This window comes from Aethalodelphis obliquidens, unplaced genomic scaffold (assembly GCF_003676395.1).
Source record: "Aethalodelphis obliquidens isolate GAN/ISIS:26980383/991018 unplaced genomic scaffold, ASM367639v1 scaffold30, whole genome shotgun sequence".
NCBI lineage: Eukaryota > Metazoa > Chordata > Mammalia > Artiodactyla > Delphinidae > Aethalodelphis > Aethalodelphis obliquidens.
The window spans coordinates 5,296,858-5,316,864 of record NW_020837974.1 but is presented as its reverse complement, the minus strand read 5'-3'; the positions used below and the strand labels follow the sequence as shown (position 1 = coordinate 5,316,864).

Sequence of the window (20,007 nt, the reverse complement as noted above, 5' to 3'; positions counted from 1 at the left end):
AGGGGCTCCAGAAATCACACCGTCTTCCTCTTTCTGTGGCCCAGCCTCTGTGACAGCAGAGCCACTGTGAACTGTTGTTAAGTTTCTATCCAAACATCTCCCCCAATGCGCACTGTGGTGCCTCTCCTTATCCTTAGTCAAAATCCAGTTCTAATGTATCTTTTCTGGGAATGTCAAGGCACTGCACCAATTGTCAGTCTTTAATAACTTAGTGTGAACTAGTCCCTCAGATTAGATGGCAGGAGAGCCCGAGCTCTTCTCCCAACAGGTACATGACACAGGATGCTGCTAAGCGTAAAGAAAAAGGCTCTCGTCCCAGTTCCCCAGTGGGGATTCTGAGCAGCCAGAAAGCACCGTGAAAAACCTGGACACCAGGGAAGAAGGATGCTGGGGAGAGAGTACTTCTGTTGGAAATATTTGTGATGTGCTAAAGAAAAGGTGAATTTGTTTAAGATTTAAAAAGAAAAGAAGGTTGGAAGTGGCCTGTGCCCATGAGTCTGGGTCAGAGACTGGGTTTGTACATTTCAAGTTTACAGACTGTAGGAACTAAAGCAACCCTATGTAATCTCCAGCGAATCTCTTGTCAAACCCCCAGACTTCCAGTGATGGGAACTGGGGCCGAGTAAACCTGATAGCAAAGATCAGTGGCCACTGAGAGTCAGGGCCCCCATGGGCTTTGGATGAAGAAAATACTCACAGGCAATTTCTGTGAGATGTTGAAGGAGAACCCAAGTCAGACTATGGTGGCAACCAGCAGGGTTTGACTTTAGGGGGCTTCAACCCCCCGTCTATTTCCACCCTTCCCTAAACCTTCCTGATCACATTGCCCCGTCTGAGCTCCTGTGTTGCATTAGCAACTGGCGATTATCATTGCTATTCTTGTTCATTTAATTAAAAGTCATATTTTGCAGATAATAGGTGCAGATGGCTGCAGTAAATCGATGCTTTCAGTTAGCAAGGCCCAGGCAAAGCTGTGTGCACAGGCTACAGGTGACCAGTTACTGGATGCAGACCCTTGGGAGGTACTCTCACCCTCCCGAGGTTGTGAATAGGAAACAGGCTCCACTGGTAAAGGTCTTTGGGGATTTGACCCCCGTCTTCTGGAGGCAGTTACAGCAGGGCTTTTCAATAGCATAAAATTTATTTACCCTCCCACCTCTACTTCCCCCGCAGAAGGGCAAACCCAAGGGGAGAATGACAGGCATGTCTGCAAACACATCCGCTGTCAAGCTCACATTACCGCCTGCCCCACCTGCCTCCCGGCACCTACGGCATCTCTGCTGTCTGCGGGCGCGTCTCTCCCAGCTTCTGCCCACCCGGCCTCCGGGCACCAACTCTGATGAGCAATTACCAGGTTCCTGGCCATTTGCAGTCGCTGCTCATATCAAGTCTCCTCAGCGACTGCAGTTCCAGGAAGCCACAGAGAGCTCTGTTCCCTGCCGCCTGGAACTTCATTTGGCTCTGGTGCCCAGACCGTCTAGAAGGGGTACAGTGGCGTGCCTGGGCGCTTAAGCCATTTGTGGTAAAAGGATCCGGATGTGCAAATGGCTGAGTGCCCTAATATTGGATTGTTTTTTCCGCTAGAGGAAAAACAGATTTTTTTTCTTCCAGCTGGCTGCAGCTCCATTCAAGTTATTACAAAAAGAACTTATATTGGCAATTATGTACATGGGAGTCTTTAACAAAGGCGGCCTTGCTTGGTGCAGGGCCCAGCATGGTGGACCTGTGGTGGCTGACATTTTCGTTCAGTGGTTACAACTGTGCACGGCACTCTGGGGGCTGAGCTGAAGAGAAAACGTGTGAAGAAGGAAGACAGCAAGGCAAGGAGAGGGTCTGGGCACCCCAGGCTGAGGAGACCTTGAAGATCCATGGCAAGGAGGGCACAAGACAGAAGCGGGAATCACCAAATACAAGCAGGGTGGGGGGTTCCTGGGGGCCAGGCTAGATCTGGGGGCTGGAAATAAACATCGTCTCAGGTCACCTGTTACCTGAGCAATGACACAGGTGATGGGCTAAGTAGGCAGGTGAAAGAGGGTGAAGCCAGAGGCAGGGAGGCCAGTTAGGAGGTTTCCTTGACAAACATTCAGTAAGCTCCTGCTATGTGCTGGCAACATGCCCAGTCTGGAGGTGCGACAGAGAAGAAAGAGGGACCAGATTCCTGCCTACCCAAGGCTTCCATTCTTGGATGATAGATACTCGAGGAAACAGATGTTTATGCGTCAAAAAGAAAATAAACAAAGCAGGAGGCAGCAGCTGGGAACCGGCCATGTGGGATATTGGCTTTGTTCCAGCCAACAGTGAACACAGTGAGATTAAGACCTTCAGAGGGATTTAGATCCATTACTGAAACCATGCATTTCCCTTTCAGAGGGTGTGTAAGCCCTGGAGGATTGAACACTCCAGAAATACACATTCGGCCCTTCAAGTCCATTTGCACGACTCCCCTCCCTTCCCTCCCTTCCCTCCCTCCCACTCCCCTCCACTCTAGGCTATGTGATGAGAGGAATCAAGAATTTCACTGTCTCTTCCCATGAAGTAAGACCTTCCAGAGTGAGGTCTGAGCCTTTCCCTGTGCTTTCTTTTTAAAGCTCACACTCCTAATAGGAGACCTGGCCCGTGTGGACGCTCCACGTGGGCAAAGGTGTTTTAAATGCAGTGTAGACAGAGCATGACTGAGCCATGTCTGGATGTTGTAATTTTTTAGCCACACAAAAAGAGCAGGGCTTCGTTGGTGCTGCGGGTGATTAAGCGTCAAATATGTTAGATTGGAGAGCTCCGTGGCTGCCAAGGCAAGTCACCCAGTTAAATAGCGACTCTACAAAGATAGCACTGCCAGGAACTCCAGCCAACAGTGGGGCTGTGTGAAAACCTCAACCTGCGTCCACACCATCACCCCTAATCGCAGTGAAGACCCCACCAGACACACTCTCTTAGGGCTCCTCTGCCACTTGGGAAAGGTGATTGCGTTCATTTGTGCCTTTGGTTTCTGGGCCATTTAGTGGTTTGGGGCACCTCTAGTTGAGGACATAAGAAGTAATTGGTCTTTTCAGGCCCAGGGTTCATGCTAACGCCTGCTTATCCCCAGCATGGGGGTTAGTTGTGCTAAACAAAACTCTGGCCACACCAGCCTCCACTGGAGAGAGAAGGATCACAAGCTCCTGACTCCTTTCAGGAGTGTGTGAGGGAATATTTTCCCTGTTGGATGGAAAGGAGAAACCAACTGGGTGTACCACAATTCAGTTCTGGCTAACCCAGAATTCGATGCCACCAGAGGTTTGCACAGACTCCATAAGTTAAGGGCTTCCTGAAAGCCGCCCTAATTTCAGATACCAGCCACGCTTCTGGGGGTCCCCAGCCACCTGCACTTCTGACCAACTGGCTACAAATTCGGGGGTTTTCACAACCTCCTTGGGTTCAATAATTCTGTAGCATGACTCACAGTACTCAGTGAGTTACTCACCTATTCTCATGAGAGGTCTTATCCACCCAGATGGACTGTTAATTGCCCAAGGCCATGAGCAGCTTCTGAGAATTATCTCACAATCACGCCACCAAAACCCAGGTAAAGAGGTGCTATGATTGTCTCCAACAAGGAGGAATTACATTATATAAACAAGATAATGTGTGTAAAGCCTTTGGCACTGGGCCTCACACATTGGAAGCACTATAAAAAAATATTTTTAGGAAACTGAAGCCCAGAGAGGTTAAGTAACTTTCCCAAAGTCACACAGCTATGAAGAGGCAGAACTCAGGTTTGAATATAAGTAGGTATGACTGCAAAGGCCATACTATTAACTAAGATTAATTGGCACCTACTATGTGCCATATAGGTTCCTGCTCTTGGGAATCTTAAACCGAGCGCTAGAGGCAAAAACTCAGATAGGCATGATTCGAAGCAGACCGCAATAGGAGGTACTGCAGAGCTGGTGAGGACAGCGAGGGGAGCGACGGGGGGGACCCTGGAGATGGCATGCGAGGTGGGCCTTGAAGAATGGGTACAATTTTGACAGAGATGGCAGGAAAAGGCATCAGAGCAGATGGAATGACACATGCAAAGGCACTGAGACAGGATGATGCAGCGTATGAACCAGGATGGGGAGTTGTCCTTTGCAGCAGATGTAACGGCTGGGCAGGAGGTGCTGCAGGGACTAGGCCACAGGACAGGCACCTCCAGATCATGGAGGATGTTGGCTACTGGGTTGAGGCATCTGTACTTCATCTCGGAGGCCCTGGAGGAGCAGCCCTGTCTCCAAATGTGGCAGATATTTGATCCAGATACCAATGTGCTCAGAGCTATTTCATCAAGAAAACACAGGCCCAAAGCACAGAGCTCAGCCCACAGCCCTATCCAGCCAGGGTGAGTGACTGGCCCTGCTCACTGGGGAGCCGGTGCCCACCAGCTCTGATGCCGTCTGGCCTGTGGCCCTAGGCTCCCTTTTGCTTTAGGAACAGAAGCCATCCAGTTACAAACGCACTGTTGCTTGGGTTCCCTGAATAAAACCGCAAGCACAGAAGGACTGCTATTTTATTATTTCAGGGAAGCCAGGTAGGTAGGTAGGTAGCATGACTGCCAAGGGAGTAAAGCCAACATTCAGCAGCATTGCTTGACAGCACAGCAGAAAGGAAGAGAAAATGGTCTTTCTTAGCACTAAAGAATGCAGCACAGACATGAGGAATCTGCGCTCATCATTGGGAAGCTGAAATCTTCTACTCCATGATGTATCTGCTATTAGGTGGGTCCTGCAGCCACAGGCCAGTCGTACCGTACTCTTCCACAGGTCCAGCAAATGGCTCCATCTCTGTTGATGAGATCAGAAGGACTCACGCGTGCCTTGAAATTCCAAAGCATCCACCCACATTCTGCCCCCAGATCCAAGGAGCTGCCAGAGTTGATATGGAGATTTTCTCACATTTTATATGATCGAGAAAAGAGTTGGTCCCCAGCTTGCATTTAATTCTGCTACCTTAGGTCTTAAGCTATTAAAACTTTATAGAATCCTTTCACAGCCTTCCCCTGGGACCTTCCCATGCCGGCAGGTGCTTCACTTGAGAATTTATGCTGTTTCCTTTCTCACTTTGAAGATTTCATGTCTCTCATTTTTGCATCTCACTTGGGCCAGAGTAGAACAAATTACCTTGGCAAAACTCGTCCTTACCAACTAGTAACAGTGCAGGAGAGAAACTAAATCCACACTTGAAATAAATCTGAGCAGAATAGTTTGAAGATCATCCAGAAATATTGTGCTACTGGCTAACCTAGTACATAGATAGAGCTGCGTCTGGGTGTACGTACGTACCTTCTTCCTTCAACAGCAAAGGGCCTCAGGGTGAAGACTCATCCCCACAAAGGCACTGCAAGAGCTGCAAGTGGAAGAGTCAGGGCTTTGGAACGGGGTGTGTGTGGTGGGTAATGCTTCAATTCTGCAACTGGTTATTTTGAAAAATAAAGTTTAACTAATTCAAACCTCTGATTATTGATTCTAAAATTTTCTTCCCCCAAAACAAACCAAGAAAGAGGCACCTGGCCCGAATCCAGCTGGTTTTTCTTTCAAAGTAGCTTTGGTCGGTAGACGTGACCTCAGACTCTGAAATCAATCCCTCTTATGGGAAGGCAGAAGAGAAAGCCAGGAAGAGGGGCTGGGGAAGTCCCAGTGCGGCAGGCATCCGGCTGCCCCCGAGGTATAACCAGCAACCTTCACATTTCCAAGGCACCTTCTCCTCAGTTGACCCCCAAGATGACCCTCAAGAAGGCAGCCAGGTCACTATGAGCCTCGTCAGACAGATGAGGAAACCAAGGTTAAGAGCTTTGGAATTCTGTTCCTCCTTCATAATAGTATACAAGGTGCAGTGGCTTTAAAGTCTTTCAGCTATTTCGTGGGTGCCTCCCTTCAGTTCTTCCTGTAAGTCCATTTGTTCTGACTGAGCTTTTCCCAGTCCACTCCCTTAAGCAACGGTGGGATAATGGAAGGAACTGATTGGAACCTCCGGGATATGGGATCTGTTGGGCCATCACTCAGGTGTCATCTGGGCGCTTCCCCATGACTTTGACATTTGGAACAAAGACGTGCTCAGCAGGAAGAGGCGATTTCAGATGCTTCACGACTCACAAACACCTCCCTCCAAAAGCACATCTTAAACTTCGGAAAAACGACTAAATAAAAAGATACATAATCCTTGCCTGGAACTGAATTTTTTGGGGGGGGTTGGGGGGGTGGGTAGGTGTAACAGTTCTATCACGAATCATACTAATTCTACTCTAAAATTACACTTGACCCCTCAAAGCAGTCAATCCAATTGCATCCCTCCAGACCATGATTCAGCCCTTCTCAATGCTAAAAATGTCATTCTTCTCTCCGACAGCTTAAAACAAATTGATGTATTTATATCCTACCAATCTGTAAGCTCTCGGGGTGTGAACTGGTTGTTTACTTTAAAGAGCAGATAAAAGTAAGAATTGTAATCATGGTGGTTCTGTGCTGAGGGTTGAATGCCAAGAGCAGACAGAGCTCCTGGGTTCACATCTGATAACCACTTCCCCAGAGTTTGCAAGGGGAGAAGATGCTCCTTGCCGGGAGTGATTCTGAGGGAGGAAAAGGCCCACCTATGAGGTGGGCTGATAATTTCACATTTGTGCGTGCGCTCATCAGGCAAGTGTGGATAATAGCGACTGGCTTCACGGAGCGCCCACTGCGCGTGCTGGCCCAGTGCTAGGCCCTTCTCCTGGAAGGAGGCATTTAATCCTCACAGCAGCCTTTGAGGTGGCTGCTGGCATCATTCCCAGGGTACCATGGAGGAGACTGAAGCTCAAAGAGGCTGAGCTGGGAAGCGCGGGGCAGAGCCCCACCAGGCTCTTAGCCCGAGGCACCCAGGTTCCCTGGGCACCCAAGCCCAGACACCGTAACCCTTGTAAGAAGCTCACACAAACTGACTGTGTTCATAAGAAAAGACCTTTGTGCAGCGGGGCTGTGCCTCATCTTGGTGCTTCAGGGCAGAGATGCTCACAGCAATGAACATAAACAGACAAGGCCCAACTCGCCCAACTTCTTTCCCAAGGACAACACTCTGAATAGCCTGACGAAGAACCAATGTTTCACTTCTCTACAAGCTGAGTCATATCCAGAGTTTAATTAACATAAAATACTGGAATGGCTATCTTCATTTTCACTCATGCGTTTAGAGTCCCCACTGATTGGTAAAGAATTGTCCTTAATTTTTCTTGCTCAGATGGTTTGGTCATCTTCCTCATTTAATGAAAATTGGACCCATAACACTGAAAAGTTACATGTTTTAATAAAAGTGGATTTGTGACGTGGGCTTACTTGTGTTTACAACTTACATTGGCAACAACACAGTAATTTACGTGTCAGAAACCAGGGCTTCTGCCCCCAGAGGCTGCAGAGCTACCTAGGAATGTCACACTGTGCTTACAAAATGCCATACTGGGCCCCCTCAGGTGGCATTGCTCACCCAGACACAGGGCAGCCCAAGGACGACCAGGGCGCACACTGCGGAAGAAACCTGTCTCTCTAGGAAGAGACTCGGATTCAGAACCAGAAGCCTGGGCAGGACTCTCGGCTCAACCACAGCTGGACCGGGGGGGCCTCGGGGCCCCCAGGCAGGGCTGAAGGAGAGTCATGACTGGATCAGGCGGGTGGCTGCCATGAGAGGGGCCCAACCATCCGGGTCCTCTTCCCTTCCCTGCACACCCATGGCAGCGCTCTGGGAATGTGGGTGATGCCGGATTTCTGCCCAGGAGGGCTGTGTGGTGGTTGAACAGTGTCCCCCTAAATTCACGTTCGCCCAGAACCTCAGAATGTGACCTTATTTGGAAACAGGATCTTTGCAAATGTCATTAAGATGAGGTTGTACTGGGTGAGAGTGGGCTCTACACCAGTGGCTGGTGTCTTTAAAAGAAGAGAAGAGACACAGAGGGAGACACACTGAATAAGGCCAAGTAAAGACAGAAACAGAGATTGGAGTGATGTGTGCACAGGCCAAGGCACAGCGAGGAACACCAGCAGCCCCCAGAGGCCTGTAGAGGTGAGGAAGGATCCCCTCTAGAGCCTGGGAAGGGAGTGGGGTCCTGCCGACGCCCTGATTTTGGACTTCTGGTCTTCAGAGCTGTGAGAGAAGTTTCTGTTGTTTCGAGCCACCCGTTTGGTGGTACTTTGTTACGGCCGCCCCAAAAGACTGATGCAGGTAATGGCAACAGCTACACCACCTGGACAGGCTCCAGCAAGCCCACTGCCCTCACCTCTCAGAGGCCGTGGAGGAGGACGGCGGGGCTGGGCAGGCTTGTCTGAAGTGCAGCCAGCGTGGGAACCCGGTGGCCGGGGGCCCAGGCCAGAGCAGCAGGCAACTCCAACAGTCTGACCAACAGTTTTTACCACACCGCCACAGCTCTCCCATCAAGGGAGGAAGAATGTTCATTAAAGTGTGATCAGCAAAGGCGCAGGTAAAAGTCTAAACAAAGATGTGTTGAGCGCAGGAGGGTTGGGCAGATGGGTTCACAGCATCTACTTATTTACCAAACACCTGTTACCCAACAGGCAGGTGCTGTGCTCAGTGCTAGGAACGTAAACCTGCCTGGGGATACAGGCACCTGAAGGCACCAGGCCTGTGCATGGCAGGGGCTCAGTCAAGTTCAGCCAAATGGATTTATAAATGAATGAATGAGTGAGTCTAATAGAGGAAACAGAATTTAAACATCTAAATGTACTCAAGGTGGGAAGGGGACTTGAGCTACAGAGGAGAGAGCAGTGAATTCAATCTGTGAGCAATCTGGTAAGGCTGCCTGGAGGTGGTGGCACTTGGTCCAAGCCTGAAAAATTGAGTAGAGTTTTAAGGACTGGAATAGGCCACAAATCAATATATATGTATACCCAGAAGTAAGGTGGATATTTCTGAGAAGCCTGCACAAGACCAAATATAACCAGATTCGGGAACATTGAGGCATTTTTATATATGTCAGAAGGGTCACACCAGATATGGGTCCCAGAGGGTGTCCTGGAGGGGAGGTGGGCTGGGGGCTGAGCTCAGTGCCTTTTTTTTTCATCCTGAAGTAGCTTGGCTCAGGGCCAGAACTTGTGTGGGAGGCATTGTCCCCTTGGGGTCACACTAGCCCACTGGATTGCCCCACCTTCATCAGGGTTGTAGTCACATGAATAAATAAACCAAATTAGGCATTTCTGGGCTAGTGGTGATTTGGGGGTGAAATATGATTGTATCATGTTTCTACCTGCAGCCAGAGTACAATGGAGGCTCCCTCCAACCCACACAGGTCCAGGGGGCTGGCACTCTCGGGAAGGTTGGGCCATCGCCCGGCCAGGACTCAGCTCATGGATGCACATACAGAGTCGCTCCACGTGGTCCACGTCTCCCTCCTGCACTCAGCGCTTTCCAGGTAAGGGTTTCAGGAGGTGGAGGGATGCGGCGGGGGTCTGCTTTTGCTCCAAGCTCCAATATCATGGGAAATTTTCACCCATCAAAAGAGAATATACAAAGACACCCAGCATCTGTCAACAAAAAGATTAATCAGTAGTCCATCTAAGAAAGAAATGGAAAATTTTACTCCAGCCTACCTGAGGATTATAAACCAGGAGACAGTCTTTCAGAAAGCTCTGAGGACTGTTCTGCCTGCTAGAGGTCAAAGCACAGTTATATAAGTTTTTGGACAAAGGTTTATATATCAACTGACTTATTATTGACAGTTTACACAATCCAGATCTGCATGTACAAAGCAAGCAGTGGGTCATGGTTCACGTGGCCCCTTCCAAGATTAAGAAGGAAGATTATCTCCTAAAGAGGTCTGGTTAGTGCACCTACACAGTCCACACTAAAGGGGAGGGAGGAGGCCCAAACAGGCAAATAAAAATTCTGTTTAAATTTTTCTCATCTTGCCATAAAATAAGAATTTTATTTCATCACATCTATTGGCATCTTGCAAAAGGATACTTTTTTAAGGTAAAATAATGACTCTCATACAACTATTAAATGAACACCTGCCAAAGGTCTTATTTAATTCATTAATTAATGAGGGAACTAGTAAGATGTTACTGATGGTTTAAAGGAGAATTGAAAGAATCACAATAAAGGACTCTGAAATGAATTTGCAAATAGATGCAAAACCAGTCTGTCCACAGGGCGGTAATAAATTGCTTTCCAAGAGCCGCACTTCATTTGCATTTCAATGGACAGGAATCATTTGCATCATTATCAATGTTCTACAACTTACAAGTTGTAAAAAACCACAAAGACAGTGAAAGGCAAAGATAACCGAAGCGTGTGCTGGGCAGGCCACGCAATCCTCTTTCTTGCCTGATAAGCTGCTCCCATAAACTCTGCCTTTTCCACGGGTGGACCATCTGGGCCTCAGAGCCAGGTCTTCCTCTGGGCACCAGACCCTCCCTCCCACCAACCATGGTCCTCACTTCAGCAACAGGCCCTCTGTCTCCTGCGACATCATCACTTTTGTGACGGCTACGGGATCATTCCCAGCAGCATTAAAACAAGCTGTTCTATCTCCTGTCAAAAAAAAGAAGAAAAAATGTTTTTAAAGGAAAGGGAAAAAAAAAAATCCCTTGATCCCACTTCTTCTGAAAGCTAGCACTCCTGTCGTTGCTCTTCTTTGTAGTAAAACTCTGAAAAGTTCTCCACATTCTCCCATCTCTGTCCCTCTCTTCCTATGCTCTCTTAAGCCCATCCACTTGGGGTTTGCCCACCATTCCTCTGAAGGTGCTTGAATTAGTCTGCTCTGGTCACCGTAACAAAGTACAGCAGATTCGGTGGCTAAAACAACAGAAATTTCTCAACAGTTCTGGAGTCTGGAAGCCCAAGATCAAAATGTTGGCAGCGTCAGTCTCTCCTGAGGCCTCTCTCCTTGGCTTGTAGACAGTCATCTTCTGCCTGTGTCCCCACATGGTCTTCCCCCTATGTGTGTGCGTGTCCTAATCTTCTCCTCTTATAAGGACACCAGTCCTATTGGAGTAGGGCCACCCCAGTGACCTCATTTCACCATAAATTACCCCTTTAAAGGTGATGCAGTCACATTCTGAGGTACTAGGGGGCTTAGGGCTTCAACATTTGAATTGGGGGGACACAATTCAGCCTGTCACAGTGCTCTTGTCAAGGTCAGCAATGACCCCCATTACTCACAGTCCCATCCCCCACTGGCAGCTTCTCGGCCCTCTGGGCTGGTTCCTTTTCTTCTCTTTGACTTCCTGACTTTGAAAGGCTCCAGGGCTCAGACCTCCGTCCTCCTCTTTTCTTCATATGCCCTCACTCCCTCATCCTCGTTCAGTCTCACGGTCTAAATTCCATCCATAGACTGATGACTCCCATTTGTACATCCCTAGCCTGGATCTTCCTCTCAAACTCTGGACTTCTATCTCCAGATGCCTACTGGGTATCTCCATGGGATCATCTAATAGACATCCAAACTGAAAACTGAACCCCTGATCTTCCATCCAAAACCTGCGCCTCACACTGTCTTCCCCATCCTTGTTGATGGCAGCCCCATCACTGCAGGTTCCATCGTCTGGGCCAAAGCCTGGAGCCATCCTCAACTCCTCTCTTTCCCTCACACCCCCCATCCAATCACCTCTCACCACTCCCGGCAACCACCCTGGTCCAGGCCACCATCATCTCATGTATGGATTACTGTAACCACTTGCTAACTGGTTGACCCTCTCTGTCCTCACCTCCCCACAGCATGTAATGTCATTCCTTTTATCAAAACCCTGCAGTGCCTCCCATCTCATTCAAAGTGAAAACCAAAATCCTTAGGTGGTTTCACTCAGCTCCCATCACTGGGCTTGAAACACACAGGCACACTCCAGCCTCAGGACCTTTGCACTGACTCTCTTCCCCCAGGTCTCCACTTGGCTACTTCTCTTGTGTCCTTCAAGTCTTTGCTCAAATGTCACCTTCTCACTGAGGCATCCCCTAACAGGCCTCGCCTTATTTGATATTGTAACCCCTCCCCAGCAGTGTCCCCTGCCCTACCTGGCTGCACTCTCAGCCCTTACCCCACACAACTTTTCCGTCTGATTTTGTCCACTGATGTCTCCTGAGCACCTAGAACCAGGCCAGACACCCACCCAGCTTCCTCCCTATTTCACACAATGTTCTTCCTGACACAAAAAAACATATTTGCTTTCCTATCAGGGCTCGCCCTGGTAGCCGCTGTAACTAGAGCCCAAGCCAAAGCCTTGGCACCACAAGAGACTCAGGACAGAGGCTGCCGGGCAGGTAGAGGAAGGGCTGGCAGGTGATTGTCAGGCGAAGGAGAGGGAGCCTGGGCCCCACGCCAACTCACCCCAGACTGGGCTGACATTCCCCAATGGAGTGAAGACAAGGGGGGAAAGAGTGTAGCGGCCACATTAAAACAGGCTGGCTGGTCACATGCTGTTTAAACCATTAAGCTCAGGTGACCACCCCGGAGGAGTGTGCTGTGCTCGCTTCAACACTAAAGTGGAGGAATTCCAGGCCCAGGGGGCCATACTGGGAGCAGAGAGAACTAAGGCGTTTTAGCACTAAGTGTGTCTTTGATGTTTTGCCTCGCCTCCGCTCAGTGCACCTGCACCACGGCCCTATGGCTGTGGACCCATCTCCCAGAAGGGGCCACTGAAGCTGGGGCAGGCCAAGTGACACACCCAAGGTCACCAGGCTGGTAGGACGAGAAGCAAGAATTCAAACCCAGGGCTCTCTGTCCCCACATGTGCAGTCTTCCCCTGAGAGGCGGGCGGGCCTCAGAGCAGCATCTGGGTCAAGGGCATCAGGCCTGCCTGGTGTCACTTCCTTGTCCTCGCCCCCTCCCCTGCCCCAGCTTCTGAGCAGGCGAGCCCTGACCTTCCAGAATCGGATTGGAGGGCACCAACGTTGGCAGAAGCTCATATTTTACCAGGAAAGACAGGCCACCATCACTGTGGAAGAACAATCTGTGAGCAGCCTGCCCTTGTCCAAGACAGTGCTCAGGCAGCTTGCAACCCAACGGGGCTCTGACCCAATCAACCTTGCAGGTCGGCAGCACCTGACATGAGATTTGGGAACGGTTGGCAGCAGTGGCCATAATCCCATCCAGAAAAAGGAAAAGATGAGAAAGAAAGAAAAACATTCTAATGAAACCAATAACTGTGAAATGGCCTCTCCGAAGAGGGTTGTTTCGTCCCGGTGTGCTTGTCACTAGGGGAGCAAAAGGAAGGACTTCCACGGCCACACCAGGGAGCACCAATTAAGCACCTACCTTCAACCAGGAGAAGCCAGGCGCTAGCTGGGTGGAAGTATGTGCCCCAGGACTCAGAATGGTCCTCAGATGTGGCTTGATGATGGCCCTGCACATCCTTATCCAGTCTTTCTGTTCAGGTCCAAGACAGATACTGTGTGCTGTGTGCCTGCCCCAAGTGAAGGACCCAAGGGTATTTGGAGAAAGAATCCCTTGGGCTCATTTCTAGTTACTATGGGGCCAGAGAACTGCCAGTGGCAGAAGGGAGGGGTCAGTCTTAACCTCTCCCAGCTCTACAGAGCCCTGTTCTTACCCCCACCTAGGGCCCTGCTCACGCCTGGTGTATGATGCTGCTCCCTGCTGGCCACAGGAGGTGACGCAGCCATGCTTCATCCAGCTCCAATGGGCACAGCCCAGAGCTGGGAGGAGACCAGCTTTCCCCCATGGGCACACCCTGGCTACCCTCGGTTAGGTCTAGATGTATCCTTGGCCTGTGGGCATCAAATTCCCGCAGTGGGCAGGGACTGTGACCAGGCCCCCCCCCCACCGCCAGAGGCCCATGAGCCATGAGAGTGACACCTAGTGGGAGCTAAAGGGCAGGGAATCTCCCACCATCAACACCCATGGGGCAAGAACTGAGGACTCTGTGGGGTTTGTAGGGGCATTCTTGTGGATCCAGGGTTCCTTGGACTCAAGGAAGCTGGAAACTCTAGTCTAAAACCCTCCAACTGCATCTGGAAAGCTGAAGGTCATACAGCAGCAGGTCAGAGGCACTGCTGGGGCCAGAACCTGGGTCTCCTGATTCCTGGCTTCTGGTCCATTAAACCTTCCCCAAGGGGAGGACACATCCAGGTGCATTCAGGCCTCATGCATGCACACATAAATTCCTGTGCACTGCCCAGCCCTTGGAAGGAAAGAGCATGGGAAATCCAGAAGAAGGAAAGAAAAGAGTACAGTCCTAGAGCCATCTGGGTGCCAGGCACTGTGCAAAGTGATTTGCATGCACCAACCATTTGATCTGCACAAAAGGTGACTATTACTCATGAGGAGACAAGGCAAAGAACCTGTTCATCTTATACAGCTGGCAAAGTGCCAGAGCTATGTTTCAAGTCCAAAGGTCATGGCCTCCCCTTCAATCACACCTCTTCTCACATGCCTGCTCTGCCCTCCTGTTACTCCTATTCCAATCACTGATGGAAGATGCAGAACTCCACCCATCCTCAACCAGGCCCCACCCATCCCATCCAAGCTCCACCCATCCCCATCCAGGCCCCTCCCATCCCTATCCAGGCTCCACCCACCCCTGTCCAGGCACCACCCATCCTCATTCAGAGCCCCACCCATCACAAGCCCAGGTGAATCCGGTTTGCTCCCAGCTGTGGATTTTCCAGGCAGCATTTTCATCCTGGATCCAGCTTGGTTTTGTTACCTCTGATTTGGGCCCTGACTACACTTTGACCGTTTTTAGTTCTATTAAAGTCTTAATTAAAGCTCTTTGGAAAAAGATAAAAGTAAACCAGAGCCAGTGACGCTTTATCCTGCAGAGTTTTGTTTGTGCATTATCCAAGAATCCAGCTCACAGAGGAGAGGGACCTACCCCCCTGAGAATAGTACCCCCCTTTCCCACGGACAATGTGGGGCTACCTCAGGCTTTCTGCACGTAATGAACCACGATGGCTGCTCAGGCGTGGCAACATTTTTGGGTAATAGATTTAGTCCCCGAAGATTGACGGGTAGAAAATGAGTGTGTAACCAGGACAGCCATGAATTGGTGCGGGTGCACAGGTTGCAGGGAATGGGACAGAGCGGGGGCAGTGGCTTGGGAGTTGCTCAGGACGATGGAGCCAGACCTGTCTAGAAACCCAGCTTCAGCACCTGGGGTCAGTCCAGAGACTGGGGCAGAGTCCCTCTGTAGCCATTGGTCTGCTTTGGAATATGGATAACACAGCCTCATGGGATTTTCACAAGACTCACAGATGGAAAACGTGTTCACAGAGATTTGGGGGATCATTCAAAACTCTCACTTGGCTTCACAAGAACTGGTTGCCCTTTGAATGACCGACCAGGCTGGCAGAAGGGTGTCCACTCATGGACAGAGAGACCATCTTTGTGGGAGAAGGAGACGCATAGCTTGGTTTCATCCAACAGCCAGCTTATCTCCACCATTTAAAACATGACTTGATACTTCCCAAATGCCCCTGGGGTGAGCAATTGTTTTAAAGCCACGAGGAGGTTTGGAATGGATTGAATCGTCTGGAACATCTATAAAGGGAACCCAGAAAGGCCCAGGCAGGCCATCATCAGAAGATCGTGCACAGGTTCCCTTTGTAGACTGTCTGCCTGGACTGCCTCTGGCTGCCAACCTCAAGCCTCTGTTTGGCGTCTTGAGACCTGTTAAAAAGCTGATGTGGTTTTCCTGTTGCAGAGACAGACAGTAAAGGATAGAAATAAAGAAGGAATGGGGCTTCCCTGGTGGCGCAGTGGTTGGAAATCCGCCTGCCAATGCAGGGGACACGGGTTCGATCCCTGGTCCGGGAAGATCCCACATGCCGCGGAGCAACTAAGCCCGTGCGCTACAGCTACTGAGCCTGCGCTCTAGAGCCCGAAAGCCACAACTACTGAGCCTACTTGCCACAGCTACTAAGCCCGCGCACCTAGAGCCCGTGCTCTGAAGCAAGAGAAGCCACCGCAATGGGAAGCCCACGCACAGCAACGAACAGTAGCCCCTGTTCACTGCAGCCAGCGCATCAACAAAGACCCAATACAGCCAAAAATAAATAAAATAAATAAATTAAAAAAAAAAAAGGAGTGTACCCACGAGGGATGGTTATCAGTGAATGAGAAACTTCAGCAGGTTTCTGGAAGACGAGAAAGTGGATGGGGCCGCATGGAACCATGAAATGAGGCAGGGGGAGCCATGACACAGGACTCAGCAGAGTGGGGGAGCACGAGGAGGACTGGCAGTGGGATGGTTATGAAACACCCGCCCCGGCAGACCACTGGGCCATCAGGACAGAGGGGATCCACGCCCCAGAATTGCCTTCCTCCAACGGGGACTCAGGGCATCGGGGCACCTTCCACCCACCCTCGAAGGAAGCCCAGTTGTTGGCATTGCCCCGCCTGGTGTTAAAAGACTCCACTCAGGTAACCAACACAAGAAAGGGAAAGAACATAGCTGTCATTCATTGGGAGAGGAGGAGAAGAGGGTGGTGTAAATCAACTAAGTCCTCATGGACCCCAGCAGGGTCAGTAGTCACTCCCTAACTTGACAAGTGAAGAAGCAGAGGAAGAGGCATATCGTGTAGCCTTCCAGCTGCCACCAGAGCAGCTCTAGGCAGGGATTGTTCAGAGAGGTTGTCCCAGAGCAAGTAGGATGGGGGTGAGGGGCGGTGGTCAGGACACTGCTGCTCTTCATCCTAAACTCTTCCGTTCAGTTTCATTTATAACTGAGCACCTATGGTATTGTGAAATCCTTTTTATACATTTTTGAAATAAAAACCAGAACATTTTCATGAGACTGAGGGGGCCTGGGTGCCAATCACAATGGAGACACTCACTGGTTTCCGTTAGCTTTCCCCTGTCCCCAACTTATCCGAGGCAAATGCATTCACGTGCCAATTTGGATAGGAAAGAGGGAGAAAGGCTGAGGAGAGGAGGAGAAAAAAACATTTAGAACTCGAAGTATCCACCGTATATTTTTTTTTTTTTTTTTTTTTTTGGCTGCATTGGGTCTTAGTTGTGGCACGCGGAATCTTTCGTTGCACTGCACGAGCTTCTCTCTAGTTGTGACGCGCGGGCTCCAGAGCACGTGGGCTCAGTAGTTGCAGCACGCAGGCTTAGTTGCCCTGCGGCATGTGGGATCTTAGTTCCCCGACCAGGGATCGAATCGGCGTCCCCTGCACTGCAAGACAGATTCTTAACCACTGGACCAACAGGGAAGTCCCCGTATATTTATTTTGAAACAACAAAAAAGGCACTGCTGATAGGGAAGCACTGAGGGTTTATGGGGTGAGTGTCCAAAGATGACATCTCAGTGAATGCAGACAGAATCCAGAGGTGCTTCTGAGATGTGTTCTGTAACTTTCTTTACATCGCATGGGCTGAAGAATAGATCAGCACCACTAAGGGGTACCAAAAAGGAGGAAGAATTACACATTCACAAGTCAAAATTCTGTGTTCTGTTTCTATTCTAGAGGAAAACTTTTTTTTTTTTTTTTTACCAAAAGTAAGAACTTTTGTTACAAATACCCCTGTAAGTGAGAGCTACAAAGTCCCCTAGCTGAGCAAGTCTCCAGGTCTGTAGGAGTGGCTGCCTTTACTGTAAGCGGAGCATCTTATTTAATTAGATAAGTGAAAACAGAGATGCAAGAAATGTCTTTGCTAATTGCCTTTCCTACACAGGCTGCATCCTGTTGTTTGGCTTTTAGCTACATTCACACCAGTCATAAGACGACCTTGACTTCAGGCATGTGAGACCAGAGAGGTGGAACCATCTCTTTTCTTATCCTGCCAGGCCTGCGTTGTTGGGTAGGAGCTCCCTGGAGAGGAAGCACATCCAGCTGGGCCCGCTTCTAACACCGTGCATCCCCAAAAGCCAAGGCTGATGTCTACACTCGTGGGGGCCTGGCGCCATGGTTGGTCAGCAGGGCCAGCAGCTGGGAAGGTGAGCTGGACACAGGGCAGAGGGGAGTAAGGATGAGCTGGTACCCGTGCTCAGTGTCAGCAGTATAAGGCCTCGCGAGCTTCTGAGAGTAGTGGCTGCTGCTTTACTGCTACCTTCCAAATCTTACACAAGTTCCTCTCACATCAAGCTTTAACCCAAAATCACTTAGGGGAGGAGAGTCTGGGAAACAGGGTTCCCCAGCCTTAGCCAGTCTGGTAGAGCACGATCCAGCACACCAGGTCTGGACCCAGGCAAGCTCAGCTGAGTGCCCCCCAGCTCAGAGACAGCTGTCCTGGCCCAGCTGCACATCCTGATTCTGAGCAGCAGAGGCCCATCCAGGGCACCATTTGCCTCCAGGATGAAAGTGAGTTACGGAAGCAAGCCCAGTGTGATTCTGGGGCTTTGGCTCGTAGGCTCCAGGCCGGTGGGAACCTCAAAGCCCTCCGATCCAAATTTGACATTTGGCCCCCGGGGCTGTGTAGTGGTATCAGGAATAGCTGCCTGCAGGGTGAGTTCTACTTCCCCACCTTGGACCTGACTTCCTCTGACAGCCTCCTGCAGGCAGCTGGCAGTGGCACACCCTCTCCCCACACCCAGGGGCGTCCTGGTCTCATTTCTGCCAAGCTTTGCTCCTCCCTGGGTCACCTTACCTCCACCACTGCCATCCAGGCACAGCCCCAGAAAGGCCCTTCTGCTTAGGGATGGCACCTGGGCACGTGCCAGGCCCTTGGGGGCATCAGGCAGCCTCCCAAACCAAGCTCTTCATGTGCAGGTGGCTCTGCGTCAGTTGCAAAGTTATGTGCAGACTTCAGTGAAAAGCAAAGAACTGTTGACTTCTGTCTTATGTGGCACCCAAGTCTCCCTACAACTGTCGTGGATAAGACTCTGCTCCAACCACTTTCCAAATCTCCTTTTTAAAAATGTAACATTTTGGAGGCTTCCCTGGTGGCGCAGTGGTTGAGAGTCCGCCTGCCGATGCAGGGGACGCAGGTTCGTGCCCCGGTCTGGGAAGATCCCACATGCCGCAGAGCGGCTGGGCCCGTGAGCCATGGCCACTGAGCCTGCGTGTCCGGAGCCTGTGCTCCGCAACGGGAGAGGCCACAACAGTAAGAGGCCCGCGTACCACAAAAAAAAATAAATAAATAAAAAATATAACATTTATTAAGATTTTTTAGTTTTTAAAGAAAATTCAAAAGGGATAATCACCATAATCTCTCCACCTAGATAAATCCTACTGACATTTTTAATAATAAAACTAAATATAAATGATAAAAAATATCATATATGGTAAGTAAAAATATATATATAGAAAAGTAAAAAATATATACACGCACGTATATATAAGATTTGGAAATGATCAAAAAGTTTAGAGAGGTACTACATTTGTCACTTACTATAGTAATAATGCTGTGTAACAAGTAATCTCCCAATGTTAGTGGCTTACAGTGACAAGTAGTGTTCTCTTTATAGGTCTGCAGGTTGGCTGGAGCAGCCCTGCTTCAGTCTGTGGGTCTCCAGGTCTCTCTCTAACCAGTGATCACTCAGAGCATGTTCTTGTCACGCCAGTGGCAGAAGCACAAGATGTCAAGCCAAAACACAGAAGCATACGTAAAGCCTATTTATATGTTTGCTCACATCTTATTGGCTAAAGCAAATCACATGACCAAACTCAAGCAGAGAAGTCTACTTCACCCCCAAAAGGAAGAGGGAGGGGAGTGAACATTTCCTGAACAACATTTCAATCTCACAGGAACCAAGTTAAGAAATTAGGCAACATCTTCCTTCCGACTCCCATACAGAAATACACACATGTGTTGTGCAAATATCCACATGCAAGTTCATATACTTATTTTTAAATACAAAAAGGAGTCCTTTCGTACGCATGCTGTTTGTTCCTTTTAGAGAGTTTTGCAGTAGAGTTCCCCTATTGATTTATTTAATAAACACTTACACAGCACTTACTTGCTATGTGCCAGTCACCATTTTATAAATATAATCCGCATGTATTGGTGCAAAAATATCCGGGGGCATGTATCTGGAGAAATTTCAGAGTGTGCTTTTAGGCTAACTGCACAGAAGTGGGGTTGCTGGGAGTACTTTTAATTTTCATAATTATTCCCTA

The 20,007-nt window shown here is 49.6% G+C and overlaps 1 long non-coding RNA gene across 9 annotated transcripts; it reads right to left on the bottom strand.

The window, feature by feature from the left end:
• Nucleotides 1-7,228: 7,228 nt before the first annotated feature.
• On the bottom strand, nucleotides 7,229-19,462 carry LOC113630434 (uncharacterized). 9 transcript variants are annotated; one of them, XR_003436968.1, is made up of 4 exons: nucleotides 19,280-19,462; nucleotides 18,536-18,691; nucleotides 10,431-10,524; nucleotides 7,229-9,515 (listed from the first exon to the last, which is right to left on the bottom strand). It is a non-coding gene; the product is annotated as an uncharacterized LOC113630434 (long non-coding RNA). The 9 variants fall into 9 exon arrangements; XR_003436970.1 differs by having other exon boundaries at nucleotides 18,536-18,663; XR_003436969.1 differs by having other exon boundaries at nucleotides 19,330-19,462.
• Nucleotides 19,463-20,007: the final 545 nt, after the last annotated feature.